Source organism: Sinocyclocheilus grahami, unplaced genomic scaffold, assembly GCF_001515645.1.
Source record: "Sinocyclocheilus grahami isolate Dianchi unplaced genomic scaffold, SAMN03320097.WGS_v1.1 scaffold459.1, whole genome shotgun sequence".
Taxonomy (NCBI): Eukaryota; Metazoa; Chordata; class Actinopteri; order Cypriniformes; family Cyprinidae; genus Sinocyclocheilus; species Sinocyclocheilus grahami.
In genome coordinates this window covers 522,544-531,194 of record NW_015505638.1, presented here as the reverse complement: position 1 = coordinate 531,194, position 8,651 = coordinate 522,544, and the positions used below count along the sequence as shown (strand labels likewise).

Genomic DNA, 8,651 nt, shown 5'->3' with positions numbered 1-8,651 from the left:
GATATATTAAACATAAAACATTGAATACTGATATTTGAAATCATTAAAAAAATGAAAAGATACTTTAAATGTGAAATTAAAACCGCCAATAGGTAGCAGCAAGTCTCTGTTAATAAGTGAGTCATTGCGACTGACCCGAATCATTTAAACAGTTGATTCATTCGGAAACAGAAAGCTGTCATGTTACTCAAAGACGCAAAACAGCGCTGTGGCTTTGTTTGGAATTATTTTTTTTGGCGAAATAGTGCAAAAACAGGCAATATGGTGTCTAAAACGTAAGTCTCTTAATAAAACTTCTAGTTTATTGAACTGTTGTAAAAAATCAATATCACATTTGTATATGGTAATTTTGGGAGAAAAAAAGGCACTCTTCCTTGTGAACTGGAGTATAAATATACACATTTTCTGCCCCATGTCTTGAATTTGTGATCATTCTGAATGTATTTTAATAGACTGAATCAGGCAGTGATCAGTAGGTGACTCTGTAGGTGTTTTGAATGTTTGTTTGTTTTGCGTCGTGAGAAAATTGAGTAAAATAGCTCACTTGTCATGGTGTTATTTAACTATATCATGTTATGAATAAACTAAACATTGTGAATTTTGCGTTTCTTCTGAGTTTATGTGTGCTGTCACGCTCATTTGTTCTGAAGTCTCGAGACAAACAGAGTGCGCCTCAGCGCGAGCTTGTATTCTGTTGTTTCTCCGGACCCCTGCATGTCAGTTGTTCGTGATTTCAGTTTTTCACATTTCAAATCTGCAGTCAGTTTTCCCACATCCAGGTTATTGCAGTTCTAATATAGACTGCGACTGGAAAGTGATGTAGGCATAAATTATCACAGAATAATAAATAACAAATCATAAATAACCTATGCTATAGATAACTGCTTTTTAAATAATTGTTTTGTTAATCATTTTTATCATGATTAATTGGAGTAGTCTTTCTAAAAATAAAAAGGAAAACATAAATGTGTTAATAGAATGTGTAAATTAACGTTAGTCATGACGTTAGTCAAACAAATTAATTACCAATCAATGAATCAGTCTACTGTAAATCCCTAGTCAATTGTAGTTACCAATGAAATAAGCCATGAGCTCAAATCTGTCCGAAGCAAAGAAGACCTTCACCTTCCCATTCACATGGCATACAATAAATGGAAAACCAAAGCACTGCAAAAATGGGGAAGAAATGTGTAAGGACATTTTATGATATTTTTTTAACACAAAGACATTTTGGTGAGAAAGACAGAGAGTGCAGAGATGCAAGCAAAAGGCACTGACTTTATGCTTCAGTGCTTCCAGTGTGACACTCTTCAGCTTGTCTCTGATTGGCTGAGATGTGGAGAGGTTCACAATTTCCTCCACAACATTGTCTGACAGACCTGCCTTTAATCCTGCCTGTGCAAAACAGAAAGACATTTGAAAATACTATTAATTACCAGATGACAGTATTTTACTTATTTTATTGTCTTCACTAAAGATTTAGCATAGATAGATACGTCATTCTCCATCTTTGTGCTAAAATATGAAATTTCCTCACATGTATAATTGAATGGAATAATAATTTAAAGAATAAAATGAGTTCTAGTGATTTTTTAAAATTCATCTTGATTTCATTTCTTAATTTCAGTTGTAGGACACCTCAGTGAGTGAGGCAGGCTGGGTAATGTCCTGATGAGTGCGCCACTTTCTCTTCCAAAGCTCCCACCCTTTCCACCAGCACGCCTCCCTCTTTTTCCTTCTCTGCTACAGCTGTCACAAAACGCATCGCATTCAAAGTGTCTATGAAGGCAATAGATAACAGGAGAAAAAAAGAGAATAAAAGAGATGTTGATTCACTTAGAAGCACAAGAATATCGTTTTTTATATTGTAACAACAATCTAATTGGACGAGTTAAGTGCCAGAGTTGAGTACTTCAGTACATGCACTTGTCAGGGGAAAACCTGGGAACCGTAAGTACATGCACTTGTCAAGGGAAAATCTCAGTCTGGTCATAAGTACCATCTTAGAGAAACAGGCTTGAAGTTGAATACCTTTGTCATAAAGGTCTGAAGGTCGAAACATAGGGACTCCATAATATTCAGACAGCAGCGTCAGATCTGAGACTATGTATAAGCTTACTTGGGTTCATTCCAGCAGGCTGGTTACCTAGGAAAAGAACAAACTTGATAAGGGTTTCTGACTTCACCTATAAAAAAATACTAAGTGTATTTTACAAAATATATTTCAGCTGTAACAAGAGTATTGCTCCCAGTAAATTTGAATATACTTTTAATTATATAAGACATACATTTACTGTCTGGAATATTTAAAAAGCTATGATCATCATTAATGTGACATTAATTTTTATTTTGTTTGTGATCATGTCATTACCTGAGCCATATATGACTCCCGCTAAATATGCCGGTTTAAATTTGAGGTCGATGTTCCAAACATTTCTATAGCGACACAGCATCTTAAAACACAAAATCAACACATGAGAACATCTTGAGCAAACAGGATTGCAATGAACTACTTTAAGGAAGAAAAACATTATACACCTCAAATGCCAGCCAGGAATAAGGAGAAACAACATCATAGAACAACTCGACCACTTTTCCAGAGCTGAACATCTGTAATGAAGAAGCATATAATTTATAACATTTACCAACATTAATAGGTCAGCATGAGAATAATTTCAATTTTCTGATGTAGGGGATGGTTCAGATTCTAGAGTGCATTTGATTGGGGAGGAAACATGATGAGAAGGATCATCTTGAATGATTATAATCATCAACATTGTTGATCTGTATTGTTGGTAGAGAGAGACATGACAGGCTGCAGTCACTTTAAGACCTACAGAGCTTGAATAATATCCATTTGATTTTATGTATATGCTTTGTTACTTTGTATTCCTGTTGAAAAGTATACTTCTTTACTTGCCCGAAAATTAATGATAAATGCACTTTTAATTGGAGAAAATATGTAGTCATGTTACATGTGCACATGTCCTAAAAGTGGAAACAAAATGGACCCCTGTGGGTCATGTGACCACTTTTTTTTGCATTTTAATTGATTAGTATGAATTCTCCTTCCGAGATAGCATTTATCAATGAAATGGGTCTCTCATTTTTTTAGGAAAAAAAAACTAAAATAGGATATGCTGCCTGGAGGCAACACGATACCATAGAGAGTTAAAAAACTGTCCGATTATAATTAACATGACAATGATCACATTCATATAAAATACAGTACAACACTTTGATGAAAAGGGGAAAAAACGGTATGAGATCATCATATAAATAACTTAAAAGCTTCACATAGAGGTGTTTTGCTTTAATATTGTTTCAAATCAAGAAGTAGCTCAATATAATTTTTCCTTACTACTTTAATAACAAAAAAAGTTGTTTTCTATTAGCCTATTTTGTCTTTTCATATATTGTCCCATAATTAGACAGAAAATGATAATAAACGTGCCACTTTTGGTTGTAATCTACCAAAAGAAAAATACATATATATATATATATATATATATATATATATATATATATATATATATATATATATATATATATATATATATATATATCAGCATTCAAGAATTATTTCTGAAGGATCATGTGACACTGAAGACTGAAGTAATGATGCTGATGAAAATTAAGCTTTGCATCACAGGAATAAATTATATTTTAAAGTATATTAAAATAGAAAACCATTATTTTAAATTGCCATATTATTACACATTATTACTGCTTTTTCTGTATTTCTGATCAAATAAATGCAGCCTTGATGAGCAGAAGAGACTTATTTAAAAAACATTATAAATCTTACTGATCCCAAACTTTTGAACGGCAGTATAACGTTATACCCATTACCTTACCCATGCGTGACTCCCGCTAAATATGCCGGTGTTCCGTGAGGGGGAAACAGTTCCCCTGTTTCCCCCTCACAGCGCCTGCGCATCTTAGCAGTGTTGCCAAGTCCGCGGTTTTCCAGCGGTAGTTTGTAGTAGCAATTGGGCGTTTCTTTTTTAAATATCCTGGCAACCCTGAAACTTCAGTACTAAAATCATGACTTCATGATTTCTCCCTGGGCTAAGCAAGTCAGTTTATGGTGGTTTTGCTGTTTTTCTGCAAGCAATGTTCATTTCACCATGTTATTTAGATCATTTATAATTAAATACGTATTAATGTACGTGACGTCCTGTTCAGTCGCAACATAGAGTCAGATTTCCTGCTAATTCTAACTTTTTCCTGTTTTATGAAGTGTAACACCATACGTTACAATTAGACAGTTCAATTCCTTCGTTAGGGGCATTCTTTTGTTCAGACGCCCATTTCCATTGTATTGTTATTGTTGTTGTTAGTGTGTGTGTGTTTCTGTTAAACAACTTGAGCCTTGTCGAAATAATAACAAATCAACTATATTGCACAGTGACTAGTCTCTCTTTTATTATTTTAGGTAACTCAGAGTGATGCTCCTGATGTGTTTTTAAAATGTCATAATTATGTCTAACTACTTTTATCTGCAGAACACTTTACACTGAAAACACCACCAGAAAGCCCATCATTCGCTAGGACAGTCTAGCAACGACTGTTTGAATTATGTTAACTACAACAAAGTGTATTTTTACAGATTATGAACGACGTTTAGGAACAACACAAACAGAAATCATCTTCTTGATGATCAGAAATCATCACTCGAAGTAGTGATGGACGCTTTCAAATTCAAAACACTGCTTCATGAAGCTTCGGAACCTTTGCGAATCATTTGTTTCGAACAAGTGACTCGGAGTTCATATTAAACTGCGTATCAGTCACGTGTTAAATCTTTGTTTAATTTTATGAATGTGTATAATAAAAAGGAAGAACTATAGTTATTAGTCTCTTATCGGTTTGATTAACCAAGCTCTTCATGAAAAAAAAAACTACAAATTAATAAAATAACATTATAAAGACACTTCATATTTAACAGTGTTAGATGATTTGTTAATTGTATTTAATATATTACACTTTCAATAAAACATTTGCAATTGGTTTGTAAAAGGTGGTTATGCATGCTTGAGTTGATTTTTTGTTGCAGGGGTCACCACCGTGTGGCGTTTGGAGCGCTTAAAATTATTATTATTTTTTTCCGAAGCAACTGGTTCAGTTTCATAAAGCTTCGTTTCTTTCTCCCATCACTACTCCGAAGTAAACGCAGTCCATTTAAAGGGGTCATATGACGTTGCTAAAAAGAACAGTATTTGGTGTAATGAAATGTGTTTGAATGAGGCAAAATTTAAATGTATCAAATTTAAAGGGGACAATTAGATATTGGTATTGTAAAAGTAGGTAAAATTATTGTAAAAGTTGGTATTATATAATTGTCATTTAATTTTCTAAAGATGTGTTCCACTTATCATAAAGCGTTAACATTTGAATGACAGAATCAGCAGTTCTCCACATGCAGTAGGCTACACATACATAGACTGAATAAAGATTGCTTGCATTGATAGATTATATAAGTAACATGACATTGACCTTCAGGCCTTGTTCATCACAACTTGATATGAAATATGTCCAGGTCCTCCACATACTTAAAGATGAATAAAAAATACATCCATTGTTCCATTGGATATTTTTATATTTATTATTTTACAAAAATAATTAAATGTAAACTTTTACAAAAAATATCCACTACCAGTCAAAAGTTTTTGAACAGTAAGATTTTTATTGTTTTTTTAAAAAGTCTCTTCTGCTCACCAAGCCAGCATTTATTTGATTCAAAATACAGCAAAAACAGTAATATTGTGAAATATTTTTACTATTTAAAATAACTGCTTTCTATTCAAATGTATTTTAAAGTGTAATTTATTTCTGTGATCAAAGCTGAGTTTTCAGCATCATTACTCCAGTCTTCAGTGTCACATGATCCTTCAGAAATCATTCTAATATGCTGATTGGCTGCTCAAGAAACATTACTGATTATTATTATTATTATTATTATTATTATTATCAATATTTAAAGCAGTTGAGTGCAATTTTTTCAGGATTCTTTGATGAATAGAAAGATCCAAAGATCAGCATTTATCTGAAATAAAAAGCTTTTGTAACATTATACACTATACCTTTCAAAAGCTTGGAATCAGTATATATGTATGATATAAAAGTATTAATTCCTATAACCCCCCTATAAATATATATATACATACATATGTGTATTTATTGGGGGGGGGTTATAGAAATGAATACTTTTATTTAGCAAGGATGCTTTAAATTTATCAAAAGTGATGACAAAGGCATATATAATGTTACAAAAGATTTCTATTTCAGATAAATGCTGTTCTTCTGAACTTTCTATTCATCAAAGAAACCTGAAAAAAAATCTACTCAGCTGTTTTCATCATCATAATAATTATAATAATAAATATTTTGAGCAGCAAATCAGAATATTAGAATGATTTCTGAAGGATCATGTGACTGGAGTAAGTCACCTTTGAAATCACAGGAATAAATTACATTTTAATAGAAGTACAGGAAAATTGTTTCAAATATAAAAACAGTTATTTACATAGCAGAAATATTATTAAAATATTTTAAAATTTTACTGTTTTCAAATAAATTGTATCAAATAAATGCAGACTTGGTGAGCAGAAGTGAGCAGACTCGATGTACCACGCTGGACCAATGTCCCTTACAAACTTCCACTTTATGTCCTCTTGGCGCTCCTGTTAAAAATAGAGAATACATACGTGTTGGGGGGTATATGTGTCCACTAAAAAGTATTTACCTCATCATTTACCTCATTCTACATACAAACATATTTATGAACCACAAAAATCAATCAATATCTAGAGAAATGCTCTCACCATACCTCCATGCATCACTGCATGGCATATGTGGTCCTCCAAGTGAATTGTAACAAGTAAATTTTTTTACTGGTGAAACTGCAGCAGGGACTCCTTAACCCGGGAGGATTGCCCTGCATCAGGCTTGGACTGAAAATGTGTAGAATGCTGCAAAACATGATCAAACAAACATTGACTAACATTATGTGATCTTTCCATTAATATAGTAGAATACAAAGATAATTTGTGACATACACAGAGTTCTAGCAAGACATAGTGAAATGATGTGGTTGCTCAACCAAGTTACTGTGCACGGGTACTGTGATCAGGGTATATCATTAAAGATGTCATATGTATGTGATTGTAAAAAAAAATTGCACATTCATTCAGCATTCTTTTTATGTTGTAAGACATGTATGTATATATGTATGTATTTGTGTGTGTGTGTTAGGGCTGGACGATATGGCCAAAATTTATATCACGATATATTTCTTAATTTCGGTCGGTACGATATAATTCCGATATCGATATGAACACTATTAAAAAAGGCTCATAAAAACGGCCATGAACGGCCACAAATTATTATTATTATTATTATTATTATCAATATTTAAAGCAGTTGAGTGCAATTTTTTCAGGATTCTTTGATGAATAGAAAGATCCAAAGATCAGCATTTATCTGAAATAAAAAGCTTTTGTAACATTATACACTATACCTTTCAAAAGCTTGGAATCAGTATATATGTATGATATAAAAAGTATTAATTCCTATAACCCCCCTATAAATATATATATACATACATATGTGTATTTATTGGGGGGGGGTTATAGAAATGAATACTTTTATTTAGCAAGGATGCTTTAAATTTATCAAAAGTGATGACAAAGGCATATATAATGTTACAAAAGATTTCTATTTCAGATAAATGCTGTTCTTCTGAACTTTCTATTCATCAAAGAAACCTGAAAAAAAATCTACTCAGCTGTTTTCATCATCATAATAATTATAATAATAAATATTTTGAGCAGCAAATCAGAATATTAGAATGATTTCTGAAGGATCATGTGACTGGAGTAAGTCACCTTTGAAATCACAGGAATAAATTACATTTTAATAGAAGTACAGGAAAATTGTTTCAAATATAAAAACAGTTATTTACATAGCAGAAATATTATTAAAATATTTTAAAATTTTACTGTTTTCAAATAAATTGTATCAAATAAATGCAGACTTGGTGAGCAGAAGTGAGCAGACTCGATGTACCACGCTGGACCAATGTCCCTTACAAACTTCCACTTTATGTCCTCTTGGCGCTCCTGTTAAAAATAGAGAATACATACGTGTTGGGGGGTATATGTGTCCACTAAAAAGTATTTACCTCATCATTTACCTCATTCTACATACAAACATATTTATGAACCACAAAAATCAATCAATATCTAGAGAAATGCTCTCACCATACCTCCAGGTAAGCACATATGTACGCAGGTAAGTACATATGTGTGAGAGGGATGAAGTGTGTGTGTCTGAGTGGGTGAGATGAGTGTTATGTGTGTGGGGGCAGGGTATAAAAAAATTGCACATTGATTCAGAATTAATTTTATGTTGTAAGACTTGTTATCTATCTATCTATCTATCTATCTATCTATCTGTCTGTCTATCTATCTATCTATCTATCTATCTATCCACACATGTATGTATATATGTATGTATTTGTGTGTGTGTACAGGTTTATATATCCTGGTGGGGACTTAATCCTGAATACACACAGACTCATGGGGACTCGTGTCACTGTGGGACCTAAATTGAGGTCCCCATGGGTACAAAAGCTTATAAATCATACA

General features: G+C 32.6%; 1 pseudogene; it reads right to left on the bottom strand.

Moving 5' to 3' along the window:
* Window positions 1–8,651, bottom strand: part of LOC107552842 (glutathione S-transferase kappa 1-like) — a 23,543-nt pseudogene that overhangs the window by 2,844 nt on the left and 12,048 nt on the right.